At 38.0% G+C, this 20,120-nt stretch overlaps 1 long non-coding RNA gene across 1 annotated transcript; it reads left to right on the forward strand.

Moving 5' to 3' along the window:
- The first annotated feature begins 3,554 nt into the window (after positions 1 to 3,554).
- Positions 3,555 to 10,508, forward strand: LOC140624704 (uncharacterized). The gene is made up of 5 exons (XR_012024175.1): positions 3,555 to 3,637; positions 4,181 to 4,252; positions 6,896 to 7,081; positions 9,114 to 9,229; positions 10,289 to 10,508. It is a non-coding gene; the product is annotated as an uncharacterized lncRNA (long non-coding RNA).
- Positions 10,509 to 20,120: the final 9,612 nt, after the last annotated feature.

Genomic DNA, 20,120 nt, shown 5'->3' on the forward strand with positions numbered 1-20,120 from the left:
TTAGACCTGACTTATGCCCTGAGAATTTTATAATCTTTCAAAAGAGATGAGAAAGGTTGGCATTCAATGAATATGAATGCATACAAAGAAATATTCTGACAGAAACTGATAAGGAAGGGATTGTGCAGATCAAAGAATGAGCCGTAGTTAATTGAGGGAAATTTCCCTTGAGAGGCTTTCCTGAAATGGGCTCTGAACTTCAATTTAAAGTGAGGGATATGGTTTGGAGGACAGGAATGTTGAGACTGTTCCTCGTATATGTGATAAATTAAATGAAAGCTCTAAGAACTGGATAGAATGGAATGCAATGGCTGGAAAAAGAAAAAAAAAAAAGAAAGAAAGCTCCTAGATGTCTCTAATAGCTGTGAAAAGGGACAGATTACATCTTGTTCGGCATTTTTTTCTTTCAAATTAGCAATTTACTGACAGTTTTCTGAATTAAATGCTTTATGTGAATATTGATCGATGGAAAAACATGTTTCTCTGATGATAAAAATGCTTTTCTCCTATTTTAAAAGTTAAGTAGCCCTTAGGTATGAAATATTCTTATTACACCCCTCTTGTTATAAATATTGTTACTCCTTATTGGATTGTTCTAAAATTGGCCCCCTGTAGCAGACGTGTTTGCTTACCCTCATCAAGTAAGTACCCATGTGCTTTTCCATATTTATCAGCCCCCTTGCAGGTAAATGGGGACCATTTGAAGGTTCTAGATGAGTCAGCTGTGTACAGCACTTTCCTGCCGAGGTATGTAAGAGTCAGTGTGTTCCCTGAAGTTCTCTCTCCACCAACTCATCATCTGGGAAGCTGATGACACCAAAATGGAATGAATCTCTGGGTCACTACTGGGTAAGAGCTGCCTGGAAGTGTCATCACACAGTAGTAAACTTGATTTGGTTCTGCTAACCAAGATTTGGGTTCCTTACCCTGGTGTATCCTAACCTAATCTCACTAATGTACCCTCCCAGCTTTTTGTCTGAGTAATTTTTTTTTTTTTTTTTTAAAGAGGGGATGAATTTCAGGAAAGTGGTGGCAACAGGGGAAGAGGGAATAGCAATGTATAATTACAACTGAAGACTCATGTTCCAGCTACACAAGTGCCTGCTTTTTTTAAACACAGCTTAGCTAGAATAAGGCAAGACCTCGCTTTTGGGTCTCTAAAGAAGGTTTTATTCATTCATAATACTGTACTTTGGCAACAGAGTCAACTTACCTCTTTTGCACATTAGCCAAATTGCTCTCAATTCTTCTATTTATTTGTATTAGTCTTCTAATAAATGAAGACTAAGGCCCTTGCCTGTTTGTTGAAATTCAGCTAAGAGTTATCTTTAGCCCAATAACTCAAATATGTTTGGAGACTTGTCCAACTTGTCCTTACTGTTGTTAGAACATTTGTGAGGAAATTGAGTTTCACTAAGAATGAGAGGATATACTTTTACAGGGGCTAATCAGAGTCTAATGTAATTGAAACAAATAAATTAACTTTTAAGTGAAATCAATTTCATTAAGCTACTGTCATTGCGGTCCTTCACCTTGTATGTCTATCCCTGGCCCACATTTGAAAAGCAAAACTGGTGTTGTCATTGTGACTTGGCTCAGTTCCAGGTTCTAAGAGCTTCTTGTTCAGGAGGTAGCAGCCAACAGTCTTCTTTGCATTAATGGCATTTTGTTTTTTAATTTGGGAGAAAGCAAGGCCTTTCTTAACTTTCATTCCATTCTTTCATGATAATAATGGTAGATGCAAAATAGAGTCAGACAAAATTTCACAGTGATCATCCTTATTAAAAAAAAAAATTAAAAAATTAAAAAAACAACCAAATTTCATTAAAAGAGCCTTTGCCTTTTAAAAAAATGTAGCCCATCTGACTCTCACTTTCCCATTTTTGTAATAGATTGACTTTATCATCAAAGATGTTTTAGAAATAAAAATATTTGTATTTTTATAATAAGGGACATTATTTTTAAAGACCATTCCTTTCTTTTTTTTTTTTTTTTTTTAAGACCATTCCTAATGAGCGACATGTTGATACTTTGTGTGGGCAGAAACATGTATCTGAAAATATTAATTACAAATCAAAATTTACAAACCAAAGCAAATATACAAGAAAATGGTGAACTATAATCAAATAATCAAAATATTTTCAGTTGAACAGAAGTTTTGATTTTCCCTAAGGTAGAAGTATTTATACTTCTGCATAATCTTCAAAATATGTGTGCTAGACACATAATGAATTTTAGCAATGTATTTTATGGTTTGGCCATACCTGAAGGGTGGTGAATGTATATTTATAAATTCCTACTGCCTGGAATGTAGCTGAGAACTAGGAAATAAGCAAAGTATAAAATAATTTACTCATATTTCCACAGGTTGTCTGGTTTCTCAGACAGCAGATGAAGTGAATTCAAATGGATGGGAGGACACATTTGTAAGGCTTGCAGAACCAGCAAACACATGGCAGTGACTTTGGATCTAGAAAAACCCAAGTTACCCCTTACCAGCTGGGTAAATGTAGTGAAGTCATGTAATCTCTATGATATTCAATTTCTTACTCTGTACAGTGAAAATAATCACATTTAACTTACAGGATATTGTGGAAATTAGATTTAATAATATCCACACTATGTGATATAGAACATCAGACTCATACTGTCTCTAAAAATGGTAGGGTCACCTCATATATTTATTCTCCAGATTTAAATAGAACCAACTCTATGCCAAAAACATGCTCATTCACAGACGGATGAGAGTCTAGGAGCGGATCACTGTGGGACACGTAACTGCTCACTGACACGCAGTCCTCTTTACTTGCATCACTGGGAAAAGTGCTGCCTGAACCCCCTGAAGATCACCTAGCCAATTCTGACTTCTATAGGCATTTCCTTTCATAACAACAAGAAGGGGCAGTAGAGAGAGAGGGGGGAAAAAGGGGGGGGATTCAAAAATTCAAAAACAAAGAAAACCAAGCAATATGATATTATTCAGTGAAGGGAAAAATATCCTAATGTTTCCCAGCCTCCATGAGACTCTGGCTTTATTTGGGGACCAACATAATAATTTTGAATCATCAAAGTGATTAAGAAATAACACAGAGATATTAATAAACTATTACATCATTTAAAAAAAACACATCCTAAAATTTTAGAATATAAAATGTCTAGTAAAGAGTTAAGTTTCAGTTATGCATAATATCATCTTATGTGGAATGCCCCCATTTCCCCTTGGTAACAAAGCACATACTTTTATATTTAGCAACATTAGGGACAACTCTATGATAAGGTACTGGGCTAAGTCCTAGAGGAGAGAGAGGTAATGGAGACATTATTGTGTTCTCAAGTCCTTTTAACAAGTTTTCTCTCTGAAAATGTCATGTATCACCTTAGGAGTCTTTGCATCTTCTTACAATACACCCAACCCCAACCACTTGCTATCTGGCAAGTTAACAAAATGTCCTGATAAGGAAAGGCTACCACTTTCCTTATCAGTACTTTGGGTTCCTTTTAGTAAATAAGGATAAACAGTACTGAGTCTTAAAAAGGTGTAAATTCAGACTCGTCTATCACAGAAGTGACACAGCACAACCTTCTGAGGCAGTTCCAAACACAGCATTGTTCTTTTATTTTGGGGAAAATGCATCAGGTCTCAGTTTATATCATCATTTTTCCATTAGAAGCTAATGAAATCTGGAATTAGAACATCACCAGAGGAGCCTATTATCAACAAAAATAGAAATTATTTTCAATTGGCTGCTACTGGTGTGTTGAGTCTTGCTGTACCTGAAGGGTGAAGCACAAGCTGAGTGTGCTTTTAAAACTTTCTGTAATTTCAAGTAGTGCTATGTTCCTGTTGAAGTTCGCCACACACTGATAGGAAAAAACAATAGATGGAGAATTAAGAGAAAATGTGTAGCTCTAATTTATTATGTTATCTCAGTAATTCCAGGTTGTAGGGCAGACGGACTAATGATTTTCCTCTTTTGAAGGACAGAGATTTCTTTCAAGTCTCTTTCACTTTGTAATGCTGGGCTGAGACAAGTGCAGAAGCTTGAAGGAGGGTTTTTTTTTTTTTAATTCACTGAGGAAAAAAGCTGTGTCAGATTCCCTTCCTATCACCCAGTTCCCTCAGGGGCTTCGTATATGGCAAGTTTTCTACAGAATTTCATCCCACCGTTTGCTTTTGTAGACACAGACACTTCATGGAAATTTCTGAATGAGAAAAAACATTGCAGCACAGCAAGATTGGTTAGCCATAAAGGTAAGTCCTTAATTTAATATGCCAACATGGTTAAAGCGGAGGTGTCTCCCATTGAGAAGTGACTGTGCTCATTTCAAAATAAATCTTAAAAAGTGGTAGGTAGTCTAGATCACATGTAGAGAAAATCTTCTGATTTTTAATGAAAGTTCTTTGATATTAATACCAAAGCTTGACAAAAAGATAAAAAAAAAGAATAAAAGAAAAAGCAAGTAAAAAAAATTCCAACTGAAAATCAGCAAACAGAATATAAAAGCAGAGTGAAGAATAATGGACTATTGGCCAAGTGTATGTGGAGTGGTTCAATATTAAAACCTCTTGATTTAATTTAAAATATTAATAGAATAAGGAAAACTGATCCTCTACAGATGATGAAAAGTTATTTGATGAAATATGACATCCCTTCTTTATTTAAACTATTAGAAACCTTTCGATTGTGCTAGGTAACAAAATGGCATGGATTTTACCACTCATCCTATTTCACTCGATTTCCTAATTACTAGGAGCTAAAATTAAGCAAAAGGGGGAAAAGGTGTGAAAATAGGAAAAGTGGATGGGGTCCTGGTTGGCTCAGTTGTGAAGTGTCTGCCTCCCACTCAGGTCATGATCCTGGGGTCCTGGGATCGAGTCCTATGCTGGGCTCCCTGCTCAGTGGGGAGTCTGCTTCTCCTTCTTCCTCTTCCTCTCCCCCTACTTGTGTTCTCTCTCTCTCAAGTAAATAAAAACTTTTTAAAAAGTGGAGATAAAATTACTTAGATAAAATTACTTATTTTAGATAATTGTTTACTTAGAAGAAAAAATAATCAATTGTTATTAGTGGTAAAAGAATTAAGTGGTTGGGGAAAAATTAATGTACACGATCAAATAGTTGTAAATACTGAGAAAACCTCTTAAATTATATGTTAAAAGAAAAGATTCATATATAATAACAATAAAAAAGGTGAAATATCTATGACTAAACTTAGAAATGCATGGGATCTATGAAGACAATATTAAGATACAAGTGAAGGACATATGCTATTTTAACACATAGAAATTCATACCATGTTCTAGGATTGGAAACTTAAACAGTATTAAAATGTTAATAACTCCTGAAATAATTTATATATGTCAAGCCAGCCCTCTTCCAGTCAAGGCCTTCTATTTTAAGATAGAAGTGGAAGGCCCCACTTCCTCCAATAAAAATTTAAAAATATGTTTTTTAAGTTACACATACTTTATACTTTACTGAATATAAAAGCAATTATGAAAAAAACTAGATCACACTATAAAGCAGTTAAAATGAAAGCAGAGCAGTACTTGGGTGGAAATAAACAGATCAGTGGAATAAAATAGAAAATACAAAAATAGATTAAATATAGGGGACTACTAGATACCAATCTAGAAAAAAATACATAAAATAAATTCCAGATATATCAGAAATTTAAACATCCAAAAAATGAAACATAACATAAGAGTAATAGAATAAATATTGGAAGGTTTTAGTTTTTTTTATCTGTTTTTAAGATTTTGTTTATTTATTCATGAGAGACACACAGAGAGAGGCAGAGACTTAAGCAGAGGGACAAGCAGTCTCCCTGCAAGGAGCCCACCAATGTGGGACTCAATCCCAGGATGCCAGGATCACGCCCTGAGCTCAAGGCAGACGCTCAACCCCTGAGCCACCCAGGTGTCCCAATGTGTAGATATTTTTTAAAAAGCCAAATTCGAGACAAGGCACTGTGTGTGTATATATATTTATTTATTTGCCTACACACACATGCATATATGTCTATATGTATGTATAAATATCCATAAACTATCCTCTGAAATTTAGGGGAACCGGATGGCTGAGGGATCTGGGTGGGAAGAATAGTTGTTTTCCTTGTGCATTCCTTTGCACGTTTTGAATTTTTACCAGATGCATATATTACTTATTCCAAAAAATAGAGGAAAACAAATATGTTATGGTGAAAAGCCATCCTATGACAATTAACAAAGGAATCAAGGAAAATTTTAGTCTTGTTAACTAGCTTTCAGCAGGGACAACAGCTTTTCAACTGCTTTTCTGATTAAAGGTTAAGTTTCTTGAAAAGTAGAACCACGTTACCCACTTTTTCTCTTCTTACCATGGCAGGACCCCAGGTCAGACCCTGCTTCTCCCTCTGCCTGTGTCTCTGCCTCTCTCTCTGTGTGTCTCTCATGAATAAATTTTAAAAATCTTTAAAAAAAAGAGAGAGAGGAGGAATACAAATTTTACTATGCTGTTGAGTATTATTGTTGTTATTATTACTTGGTCCACCGAGGAAGAAACTCAGCTCTTTTCTTGATTTACAAATAAAGTGAATTCGGAATCAATCTGGTGACAGATAGAAGAAGGTGTTATCTCAAAGGAAAGTGAATGAGTGAAAGTAGTACCTGCTGTCAATTTTTTTTTTTTTTTTGTACCTGCTGTTTAGAAGGAAGTAGTATTTATCCCTCTCTGTTCGTCTGACACAAATACTAGTCACTTTTGGCTACCGTCCCCGGGGGGAATGGGGCTTCCTACTTAAATGGCTTGTGAGTTTTCTCAAAGTCAAAACACATGTTTCCCTTTTTTTTTTTTTTTTTTTTTTTAACTTTAATGCCTGGTCCTTGAGTCCTTATGCTGAGCTTTCACTCCCACAGCCACGTTGGAGATGCTCTGGACAGGTGGCTGGCTCTTCCAGACCTTTGGAATAGAAGGGCTTGACTGGAGGAAGACTGGCAGCGGTTCGGCTTTACCACCCTTTGCTTCCTGAGGCTGGGCAGATAAGGAGCTATCAGCGTGGGCACGGGGCTGCAGCAGCAGATCCGATGGAAGCAGAGATTGCAGTAAATTAAGAATTTGCTATCACTTACAGCAGGCTGTCCTCTTTGCAGGGCTTCTGGGCAAAGTCACAAGCTGATTGAGGGCATTTCTTGTTCCAATAATACTGAATATTTATATTTCTGAGGCTAAAAGGACAACTGAAAGATAAGGCATGCGTTGTTTTGCAAAGTTTCCTGGGTGAAATGTGAAACTGGGCCCCCCGCACATGGAGGGCAAGGACATATGGAAGAAGGAGGCGGCCTCTCCAGGTAGCCAGGTGGCAGGTTTAATAAACAAGGGAACTTACCTATGAGGCCTGTCTTGGGCGGTCGAAAAATGAGTGGGCCTCTGCACCCACCTGCCAGAAACTGAAAGTTTATATAGAGAGGCCCTACCTGGGTGAAGTCACATTATAGTCCAGATGATCACAGCCACATATTTGTCTGTCACAGCCATACCCTTGAAAATGGCTCTGGGGGTCCCATCAGTATGTAGAAGGTACATTCCAAGGACGCAGAGGAGGCCAGGAGCCCAGCTTATGGGTAACCTCCAATCCTGTCCTCAATGACCTCCTCCATTTGGAGTAGGTCACCCTCCATGAGAGGGTGACATTTCACCCTCACTTCACCCCTCATGAGACTGGCTCCCATAATCATACAGGCCCCAGGTTTCCTGCAATGTGCCCTGAGCAGCCAGGAAGGGGTTTCATTAGCATGGAGGTGGCTCCTTTGGCAGTATTCTGGTTGTAATGGAAGATACCACAGCAACAGTATGGGCGCCTGCAAGAGAAACAACAGGTAAGGTGATGATTCCCAAAACAAGTAGCAAGTCTTTCAGCCAAGAGCCCCATGATCCAAACCACCGATTTGCATCCCCTCAGGAGAAGTGTTTCCTTGTGTCCTCGTGTAGCTTACTAAAGATGATACATTATCTGACTCCAAGTATGAACACATGGCCTTCTGTTTGGATAATAGCAAAGGTGCCCCCTCGTGAGGCAGTCATAATGTCCAAGGCCATTATGTTTCAGAGAACAGTTTTTCTCATTAGAGACATTTCAGTCTTCAGTAAAGACAAGTTTTGCTGGCTATCATTTAATGCTTTGGGGGTGAATTTAGTAAAGGTTTCTTTGTGTGCTAAAAAGTCCTCTGCCAATGGAGGGGACAAAGACAGTGAATGACCAAATGATCCTGCCAGTGGAAAACAGAATGTGCCCATTTGGCTTCAAGGAGAGAGAGGTTGGCAATTTTTTGTTACCATGGGGCACTTCTGGAAGGCAGAGTATGTGGTAATGTTGCTCATTTTCTCTGCCTCCTGCCTGGTAGAGAAATGCCATTTCCTTCCATAACCCATACCCACACTAACCATGCCTGAATGCCTTTTTGCTGGAACTTGGCAGCTATATCAATAATGTCAGTGGAAGCATATGCTCTCACCATGAGCATTTCTACTCCAAATTGGTGGATGGCCGTTTTAATAAGGGAATTTACTTAGAAGGTTTGTCTTGAGCAGCCACAGGATGAATAGATCTCCGCACCGTGGAGAGGGTTGATAGATCCAGCTACATGCCAAGTAGGCAGAGTAAGTGACCATCAAGAGCTGTTCTGATCCACTCATAGGCTAGCCAATGACTCACATTGCCCATTTGGGGGATTTAGTAGATTAAAGCTTTAACCTGTAAAGTATAGATTCTTTTCCCCTATCGGGACAATCCTTAAATTATTCACAGACATTTCCTTATTAGAGTGAGTGTGTTTCAGATTTTTCCTGAGAACCAGTTTTTAAAACTTTAGGGCTCTTAAATATTTTAATATTGTCCTTGCCTCTATCATTCTTCATTGTAAGGTATGTGTTTAATTATTTGTTTTTCCTATTAGACTAAAGCTCCATGAAGGCAGGGACTTTGTTTATCTTCAATAGGACTTTATTCTAGTGCCTAATACAATGTCTGGCACATAATAAAAATCTCAGTATTTGTTATATTGAACTGAATTTCGTTAGATAGAATTGCATAAGAGGTTATTCCTTGTTGAGAATAAATTCCTTTCTTCTTTTAAGGAAGGAAAAAGGCAGAATTGAGAGCTAACCTTATTAAAGACAGGCTTCACTTACTGGAAATCATGAAAAGCTTGACTCACCTTGAACGTTATTTAATGATCCTTCTATTTTTACAGGTAAGCTAACATTCAGGGATTTGACCAAATGTCCACAAATACTAATTGGCAAAACTGGAACAAGGGCCCAGGTCTCCAGCCCAACAGTCAGGCATTTGTTCCACCACAATTTGTCTTTCTTTTGTTTCAAGATGTTGGAAGGGAATATGGAAGCACTAGCAGCATGGCCATGGAGGGGATTCAGCAGGCTTTGGCAGGCACACCTAATCTGGTAAACATTGGCTTATTAGTGACAGGCTTTTATGAACATCTTACCAACAAATGGCCTCTAAACTGCAGCTGTCCTCTATTTACTGGGAAAATTGGTTCCAATGGCTAGACAGAAGGGTGCTGTACTCTTCTATCTATAGAACTGGTGTCAACAAGAAAACTTTTGGGGGATCTCCTTGAAGAATTATGGCATCTCTGACACCTTTTAGGTGGTAGGGTTCTTATTTTCCAACTTTCTTTTCCACCTTTTTGCTTCCTGTTGTTGTTGACATTTCACTGAAACCTGCTGATGATCCCATCAACATGGTAAATTTGCTTAATTTGCTAATTTGAAGTTGGTTGAAATGTATTTATTAATGCCATGCCCTCTTCGCTTTAAAGAGTAGCATGCAGTTCATAGATAAATTGGCAGGAGAGCTTCTTCAAAAATTTTTTTTAATTTTTATTTATTTATGATAGTCACACAGAGAGAGAGAGAGAGGCAGAGACACAGGCAGAGGAGAAGTAGGCTCCATGCACCGGGAGCCCGACGTGGGATTCGATCCCCGGTCTCCAGGATCGCGCCCTGGGCCAAAGGCAGGCGCTAAACCGCTGCGCCACCCAGGGATCCCAGCTTCTTCAAAATTTAAATTATCAAGCTGGCAATGTACCACCAACCATGGCAGGGGCACCTGAATGGCTCAGTTATATGTCTGGTTTGGCTCAGGTCATGATACCAGGGCCCAGAGATGGAACACACATCAGGCTCCTTGCTCAGTGGAGAGCCTGTTTCTTCCTCTCCCTTTGCCTGCTGCTCCCCCTGATTGTTCTTTTTTTCTTTTTCTTTTTCTTTTTCTTTTTCTTTTTTAGATTTTATTTATTTATTCATGAGAGACACAGAGAGTGGCAGAGACATAGGCAGAGGGAGAAGCAGGCCCCATCCAGGGAGCCCGATGCAGGACTCGATCCCAGAACTCCAGGATCACGCTCTGAGCTGAAGGCAGACGCTCAACCACCGAGCCACCCAGGTGTCCCTCCCCCTGCTTGTTCTCTCTGTCAAATAAATAAATAAAATCTTAAAAAATAAAAACCGTGGCAATCTGTTACTGCTGAATGTAAGATAAGAGCCATTGGAAAATATGAACTATGTTTTAGTAACCTTGCTTGTTTAAAACAATCCTGCCTGCAAATCTAAAGATAAACTGCACATAAGCACTATATTCTGGTTGATAAAGTTGTTTTCCATAAGGGTAAAAGTAAACAGTTCTAATACTGCTATGCTTGCATACTAGAACTGATCATTTAAGTAAGTGGATACAGATGATAGGAGCCACGTTTGTCATTGCTGAAGTGGCAGTTTACAGAAGGGCAGGGACAGGAGGGTAAAATGATCCATGTGGCAGTGGTTTAGAATTGGAGGTATCAGTGTGGACTTTTGTTTAGTTTAAGGCAGACACATGTATTTACATCTAGGAATGTATATAAATATGCATATATACATGGGATTTTATGCACACATATATCCCTTTGCTCTGTCAGCAGAAAGGGCTTAAAATAAACAACATCCTAGTAGAAATAAGCAGACCCAGCGCCCGGAACTTGACTTCTAATATTATTTTTCGATGAAAAAAAAAAATCAAACCCCAAGAAAACAAAAAAACTAGACTCTTTGGGGAAATGTCTGAAATGTCTGATTTTAAGACTAGAGGATTAAATATACAAAATAATCCTGGAGCATTCTATAGTCCAAAAAAGTAAGAAGGTGCTCAAAAACAAACAATAACAATAACTGATGAGCCAACAACATTGATGAAGATACATAGAAGGAACATGAGAGGAAACTGAAAGTGTTTACAATGGTCAAAACTAGAACAATTTGAGCCACAAAATTAATAAAATAGTGTTGAACCGTAACGAAATATAAAATAAGTATTCGTGATCCATACTGATAGAAATATATGGTTGAATAAACGAATACATGGTGGAGAAGGGATGAATTTCTCATTCAGAAGAATCCCAGATACGTTACATAGATAGTCCACTCTAAAGAAGAGAAATTGTAGCTCCCCACTCCTCAAGTAAGGAATGCAGTTAGTGACCTTCTTTCAAAGAAGCAGCATGGAAAGGGAGAAAAATGAGTGACTTCACAGTGGAGAAACTTGACAGATAGTACCTAAGCCAGATGACCAAGGGCAAAATCAATGATGACTTATGTTGATAGTATGTACCTTGGAGTGATGTGATGAAAACAGTACTTTAGTTCTGTGACCTTTCTCCCCAAAACCCATAATACCAGTCTGAACTTGAGAAAAGTATCAGACAAATCCCAGTAGAGGAACATTGTGCAAAATATCCGACAGATACTCCTCCAAACTGTCAAGGACATCAAAATCAAGAAAATTCAACAACTCTCCAGCCAAGAGAAGCCTAAGGGAACATGGCAATTAAATGTAATGTGATATCCTGGATGGGATCCTGGAAAAGCAAAAAAAAATTAGGTAAAAACTAAGGAAATCTAAATAACATATGGATGTTAGTTAATAATAATGTAATAGTATTGGTATGTTAATTGTAATAAATGTATTATACTAATGTAAGTTGTTAATGGTAAGGAAATTGGGTGTGTAATATATCAGGGTATGTAGGGATATTTTGTACTATCTTCTTAGTCACTCTGTAAATCTAAAAATGTTCTAAAAAATCGTTTTTCTAAAAAGCAGATAGTCTTTTTTTACACTTAATGTAAACATGTTTCTGCCAGCATGTGCTGTTTCTCAAGACTTCTCATTTCTGCTATTTATTAAGATTTAACCATGCTATAGCTGCCTTCAAGTATTTGAAAGCCTATCATGTGAAAGAGAAAATAAACATTTTCTGCTTTAGATGGCAGTAGTAAGACCATGTAAAAATCAATAGCAAGGCCATACCAGCTCCCTAATATGGAATATTTTTGCAGTTCCAACAATGGAAAATGCTGACTCATGGAGTAGTAAACTTTCTTTCCGTTCAGGCAGAGACTGTCTGATACCATCCATCAAGTATTCTTTGGTGGAAATCTATTCACTGGGTAGTTAGATTATAAAACCTCAAGGATTCTTCTAGCTCTTTTCTAAATGTCTGAGGACGGTTGCCCAATTCTCCATGGAGTCAAAGCGTAGACAATATACCAATGTGAATCTGGACTCACAGCCAAGAGGTTAAGGCTTTTCTGTCTATTGACCACAATTCTAAGTTTAGCTGATTGCTCAAAACCTACCAGCTGCACTAGTCATCCAATAAAAGGAAAGTAAATTAGCCTCGTAAGCTATGCTCTTTTTGAGCTGTGCCATTTGGTATGTTCCCTCCTTGAAGTCTTAAAGAGTCATATGATCCAACTCAGTGCTTTAGCAGTGTTATGATTACCCTATGACACCAATTCTAGCCTTGCAAATCTAAATGCCACAATCCCACAGTTTGGCTCAAACACTCTGTAGTTAGGATTCCAATGATTGCTAGTGAAGTGAGAGACTTTGCAAATGGGAGTGTGGTGAGATGGGGGTGGATGGGTGTGCGGAACGAGAGTTTTGTATTTCAATCTCATTTTGTGAGGCCAGCTCTCCCTTTTAATGATAGGAGCAGGAAAATTCTTTTGAGGGCAGAGTAAACCAATCCTTTTTTGGTGTCACAGATTCTTTGGGGGGAAAAGGGGGAATTCCTATTGAGACAGTTTCCAGAGACAATACTAAAAATCTCTTATTTTCCCCATCCCATCCAAAAACAAAAAAGAAAAAAAAAATCTCTCCTTGATCTAACCAGTGTTTTCAAACTTGTTTAGTTTACAGCATACTTAAAAAATGATTTTTTTTTTTTTTTGTATCCACACTATAGTAAACATAGAAGGTGCTGGAAAACAAAGGCACAGGCCTGGTTTCTAGTTATTGTATTTAACACAAGTGCTAGGAGATCAATATCTCAGCCTATGTGTTGGGAAGATAATTTCTTTCTTCTTTCTTTCTTTCTTTCTTTCTTTCTTTCTTTCTTTCTTTCTTTCTTTCTTCTTTCTTTCTCTTTCTTTCTTTCTTTCTTTCTTTCTTTCTTTCTTTTTTAAAGATTTTATTTACTTATTCATGAGAGAAAAAATAGGCAGAGACATAGGTAGAGGGAGAAGCCGGCTCCATGCAGAAAGCCCAATGCGGGGCTCAATCGCAGGACCCGGGATCACACCCTGGGCCGAAGACAGATGCTCAACCACTGAGCCACCCAGGTGTCCCAGGAAGATAATTTCTTAAACAAACAACCCAATACTAACTTTTTATTACACAAATAACTCATGCTAATTACAGAAGCTCAATATTGTGAAATGGACATTTGCAGATCACACACGGTTAAATAAAAGAAACTTCTTACGGCCCATCCTCATATAAAGTATGAAATCTCCAGAAATGCACAGAGAAGAAAGTAAAATAAATGTAGTCGAATCCTTGTTACTGAGGAGTCCGATATAGCGTATTGATGCATTACATACATATGCTGAGTTTTTTTCCATTTGCATGTATATAATACTTTACATAATTTAAATCACATCACAGTACATAATTTTTATAATCTGCTATATTTCCTTATTATTTAATGAATATTTCCCCAAATCATTAAGTATTCTACAGCATGATTTGCAATGACTCCTGGTATTTCCTCACACGAATAAACAAATTAATTTAATTTAAGCAATCTTCTGTGGTCAAGTATTTAATTGCCCCAATATTTTGCTATTAAAACTTATGCTTCCACATAAATGTTTATAAGGGGGATTTTTGCACATAGCCCTGATCACGCTCCAAATGTTGCTGAGTCAAAGCACACGCACATTTTCAGACATTAGATACTTTGCCAAATCACCTCCCCGAAGGCTGTATCCACCAGGAGCAGGTAAACGTACATCCTCTCATTAACATTCCACATTATTGTTTTAAATATCACCTAGTCATATATGTCTTATCTGGATTTCTCAGGAGAATTTCAGGGTCCTTGAAGTCCTGTTACGCTTGACATTTCTGGTGAACTTTCCACTAGAATTTTAGGGATAAAATAACTCAGCAGCCTGCTTGGTGTTTCCCCTTCCTTTTTCAAAGATCCCAGCCCACCCCAGAGATAGATTGCTGTGGGCTACAAATGTCACAGAGGACAGCCAAGGAGCTTTGTGCTTGAAATTTCACATCTTGTGTTCAATAATGAAGTGGAGCAGAGGTCCTACCAAGTGAATGATGGTCCCTTCATTATTAGAAAAAAATTCATTGCCTCTTCCCAGCTGCTGCCTCATTCTATCCTTGGTAAGTTAGAACAGATGCCGGGTGGTCCCTGGCTTCAGGTGGGAAGGGGCAGTAGTTAAAAATAGACAAAGGAAAGACTGTTGAAATGTTGAGGAAATAGGTAATCCTTCAAAACAAAACAAAACAAAACAAAACAAAACCAAAACCTACTCAGCTAAAGCATCTGAAGAACCGTGAGTTTTTTCTACTCCAGGGGCCAGTACTTGGCTGATGTGTAAAACACATGGAAGCAGTCTTCAGCTCAACAAGAGGATAAACCTTTTCTTAATTATTAAAGCTATCTAGCAATGAAAAAGGCTGATTCATGAAATAATGATCTTTTTTTTCAAAATGCCTTGGCAAAACTGATCACCCTCTAAACAGTCACATTGCACATACGTTATTAGTACTAATTATAGAAATGTATAATTTGATTTACACGATTCCTTCTATGACTAGACTATGATCTCTTTCTTGCTTATATTTGTTAATATTATAGGGAATGAATAATAGGATTTCAGAGTTCTGAGTTGGTCTCTTATCTGTTAGATATTCTTACCCAATTAGAAGTAGATTCTTTTGATTTAAGATTATAATAGCTCTGGATAATAATAAAGATTCATTTATAATTCACAGTGAATGAGTCCTGAAATCCTTTCTTGAGGGAAGGGGGTAAAATGAAATTGGTGCCTCTGGGCAAGAAACACAGGGAAGGATATAAAAGAAAAAATTGAGTCAGAGTGCTAAAGACAAAATCTGCTGACTATATAAGCTTTTGCTCTTGTTTTTGTTATTGTTGTTGGCTTTTTTTTAAGGGCCCTTTGGGAAGCAACTGACTTGCATGATTTAAAGCTGCTTTTTATTTTTAAAAATCTTGCCTCAGGGCAGTGATATTTTGGGGAAAAGCACCTTTTCTTGCCCTAGAGTCAACATGGTATGAAAGGTCATTCATTGAATCTGCCAAAGTTTCCTGCTTTTAAAAAGTTCAAATGAAACCATTTCAATAAAATAGTGGAAGTGAGAGTGCGGAGGAGGAAGGGATGGAGCGCAGGGTGTGGTTGAGATCCAAATGTTCCTGGCACTGGTAGAGTGAGCTTCTTTGAAATCAAGTATTCAGGCTTGCCAGCTGATCTCAATGCAGTGGCATCCTCTCTTCACTTGCAACTAAGCCTCATCCAATCATTTCACGGAATAAAGATCCAGTGAGTGACCCGTTGTGTGCACACACCCTGCAGGGGGCTCTGGGGATCCAGCAGTGAACCAAAGAGACAAACTTCCTGACTTCAAGAAGTTCACATTAGGCTGCGATCTCCCCTGGTAAAACAATATTCAGCCTCCCAAATGAGTACAATTGTAACAACAAAAAGCAGAGGTTTGTAGTTAAATCCCAAAGCAATTCAAATTTCAGAAATCTCATAACATCTTGTTAGCAATGCAAGTATCCATTTGCTCCAGAATTATTCTTCAGTTTGGAGACCTGTGAGAGAAAGACACTCCCACTAAAGCTTCCCTCCCCTGCAAAAGTGGGTTTCCAGCCTGTAGAGTGGAAAAACGTGCGCTGTCGCTAAATTTAGCCAAAATTAGCATCTTGTAGTCTGAGAGATTTTTCAGCCAAGCAAATTGCATAATCTAAATGCAACCGCTTTTTCTTGCACCCTTTCCTGAGAGCCTTTCCGACATTCACGTTGCCAGTACTTACGCAGCCAACATTGTCAATGCACTTTGCTGTAAGAGATTAAGGGTTGGCTACAAATAATTTCCAATGAATAACTCTAATTAGCCGCTAAAGTTGGCATATTTCCTGCTATCTGAAATTAGATCACAGAGTTGGGTTGAGATGAAAAAAGCCCTATTAACTCTCTAGACTTCCAATTCCTATTTGCTGAGGGAAATTACTGTTTTGAACTTTATCTGCTACCATCTGAAGCAGTCCGGAGTCAGCGGTAATAAAAAGATATGTGGAGTCTGGACTTTCAGTTTGCTTCTGCTCACTACTGGGACTCTCTGAAATAGACTCAGAAGAGCAGGAGTCCTGGGAGATGTTTCAGTGGATTTGTAAGCATAAAAGAAGGAAACCACTTTTTAAAAAGGTTAAAGCACAATACTCTGAAGTTGTCCATGTACACACGACCCTAACAGAGAAATGTAATTTTAATTTAATGCTGTTAATCAACAGATGTATGGATTTTTCTTGAGCCCAGTATGAATCCTTTCCATTAGAGGTTTATCTCAGCGTCTCTACCTTTAAGGGAGGCAAAGAGTCCATGGGCTGCTGGTAGGAGTTTGGGGAGAGCTGCTTAACAATAGGTAGTACCATTCCCCAGCAGCCCAAAGCCCAGCTTTTTCAAGTCAGCATGTGTAGTCTTGAGTCTTGCATCATAAATAAACATCTGAAGTGGGTGCTCCAGTTGTGAGGTCCTATCTGCTGTCATCAGCTGCTGTGTGGCTGGTCTGCTGATAGTTAACATACCACATGTTTGGTGTAGCCGCATATACCCCTTGAGCTTCTTCGGGGTACAATTAATCATTCAGCTCCACTGATTCCAATGGAACAATCAGGAAGATACAACAAAGGGAATGGAGCATGGAAACATCAGTGCAAGAGTTTTGAAATACAGAATATATATTGCATTGGAGGAATAAAGTGGTTTCTTTTCAACTGTTAGAATTAATCTGTATTTTACTAAAAGTAATATTCCCTTAATATTGAAAGCACTTTCAATAATCCATGAATAGCTTTTCATCTCTTCCCTGGAAAGTGACTCATAATAAATCTTTCCAGAAGGAACACAATAACTTCAAAAGGATACAGTCCAAGACTGGTATCTGGCCACCAGTGGCTGGCTTTTTAAATTAGATAAAGAAACTATATAGAAATACAGTTTCCACAATGAATTCTCTATGAAATCTTTAAAATATGAAGCCTAAAGAATAATAAAAATTTACCTTATAAATAATGGAATATTTTAGTTTTAGATAGTTAACAAGTTATTAATTAATGATAAAATAATTGACTATTTTTGCTTTCACATTTTTTATGCTTACGACTTTTAAAAAGGATCAGTAGGTATTTGAACCAAAACAAGACTGTTTTCTATGCATCGTTTTACTCGAAATACTTTAGATATTTTAAAATATAAATTCATCTGATGCATAAATTTGACATATTTTATTCCTATTGCACAGAGGATAAAATTGAGGTACCAAATTAAGAGAGGGTAATTCTACTTTAAAACTTAATAATTTCAGACATATTTGTCCTATTTATTTTCTAAATGAAAATATTAATGAAGAAGTTGAATATTTCAAAACTGCCGGCACAGCCTACAATGCAGAAGTGAGCGTCAAGGCTGTGATAGATTCTATATTTTGTTCGGGAGTTTGCAAGAGGATTTCATCACTGAAAACAAAAAGTAAAAAAGTAAATAAATTTAAAAATGAAAAAACTACATATATATATATAATAGCACAGGAAGTTTCAAGTCGAATTTTCTAACAAATATACATGGAAGACTTCCTCATGGATACCATTAAGAGTGTTTAAGGAAAATTAGATTATTTTGATTACAACCAGGTGGAAGGATGTATCAGTCAGGGTTTTCCAGAAAAACAGAATCACATATCACCATACACACGTATAAATAAATACATAAATATATGCAAATAAAAAGATTTCTTTTGAGGAGTTGGCTTATGCAATGGTGAGGGCTGGCAAGTTCAAATCTGTAGCACAGGCTGGAAACTTTCACACAGGAGCTGATGTCCCAGGCTTGAGGAAGAATTTCTTTTTCTTCAAGGAAACTTGTTTTGCTATTAAGATCTCCCAACTAATTAGCTGAGTCACACCCACGTTAGTGAGATTAATCTCCTTTACCTAAGGTCAATTGGTCGTAGATGTTAGCCACAACTACAAAATACCTCGGCGTGTGACAACACCCCGTTAGAGTTTGTTTAAGTAACTAGCTGTGATAGCCTGGCCAAATTGACACATGAAACTGTCACAGAGGCCAAGAAACTTGCCTCTTCTCAGGTGTCCAGATGGGTACTCCCATAGCACAGGGGCCTACAGAGGGAAGGAAACCTCATCTAGTTTTAATGGCCTTAGTGTGACAAGACTTAAAAATAAATATTCTTTTAAAAAGAGTAAATCTTGCATTTTAGAAAACTATTCACTATTGTCATGTCACTCCTTTCAGGTAACAAGCACACTACTCGCATTTTCATGGGAAATTTTTCTGTGGAAATGAGGCAGGGATTATTAGGTTTCTCTGCTGAAGAAAAGCAATCTGCCTCAAAATGATGAGGGCCATGCTCTCACCCAGTGGCACAGCTTAATGGTCAGAACTGGACTTTCTGAATTTGTATGTCACTTTGGACACTTCCTAACTGTGTGATCTCAGTCTGGGAAATGGGGACAGAAGTAATCCTACTGCAGAACTTGTTGTGTAGTATGCCTGTTTCACAGCAAGACCTATGGAGCTGTTAGATAATATTATTTCCAGGGGTGCTGGGAATAGCCCTAGAAATTCTTCAGTTTGTCATCTGAGTGCCACTGAAATAAGGTCAAGTATTGCAATTTACATTCCTGAGCCTGGTAAGCTAAGTCAGTGATACTCAAATTTGGATCTGTGAGCTAATGCTGGTCAGAAAACTGTTGGCAACAGATCACGATGAGATAAATATATAAACTGTTATAGCAATTTGATATTTCTGTGATATTTTTATTATGGCAGTCTATAATTGGATCAGATAAACAAAACAAACAAGTAAACAGATCAGTCCTTGCCACACTAGATATGATTTGGGAAGAGGTAGTCTTAGAAACTCCAACGTATAGGCATTTGCAACTAGATAAAAATTTAAACGCTAATTTCAACAAAATGCAATATGCTACCTCCTCTGAAAAAAATGATAGTTGTGATGCCAATTACTGGTCTTTTGTGTGCTTCCCCATTGTTTTGTCCTTGTTCGGATATATGTCTCCCTAACTGGAGTTTGAGTCTTGGGCATGCTGGGCTCCATTTTGTTTGGGCTCCCAAGAACTAAAACAATGATTGGCACATATCTGGTGCTTATATCTATGTTTTTTTTTTTTAAGATTTTATTTATTGATTCATGAGAGAGACACAGAAACAGAGGCAGAAACATAGGCGGAGGGAGCCAGGAGCCTGATGCAGGACTCGATCTCAGGACCACCAGGATCACAACCTGAGCTGAAGACAGATGCTCAACCACTCGGCCATCCAGGTGCCCCAATATCCAGGTTTTAGGTGAATAAAAGCATGAGTAAGTGACACACATAAAACTAGTCAAGGATGGAAAACGATGGGGAACCCTGGGTGGCGCAGTGGTTTGGCACCTGCCTTTGGCCGGGGGCGCGATCCTGGAGACCCGGGATCGAATCCCACATCGGGCTC

Source organism: Canis lupus, chromosome 35 (assembly GCF_048164855.1).
Source record: "Canis lupus baileyi chromosome 35, mCanLup2.hap1, whole genome shotgun sequence".
Lineage (NCBI taxonomy): Eukaryota > Metazoa > Chordata > Mammalia > Carnivora > Canidae > Canis > Canis lupus.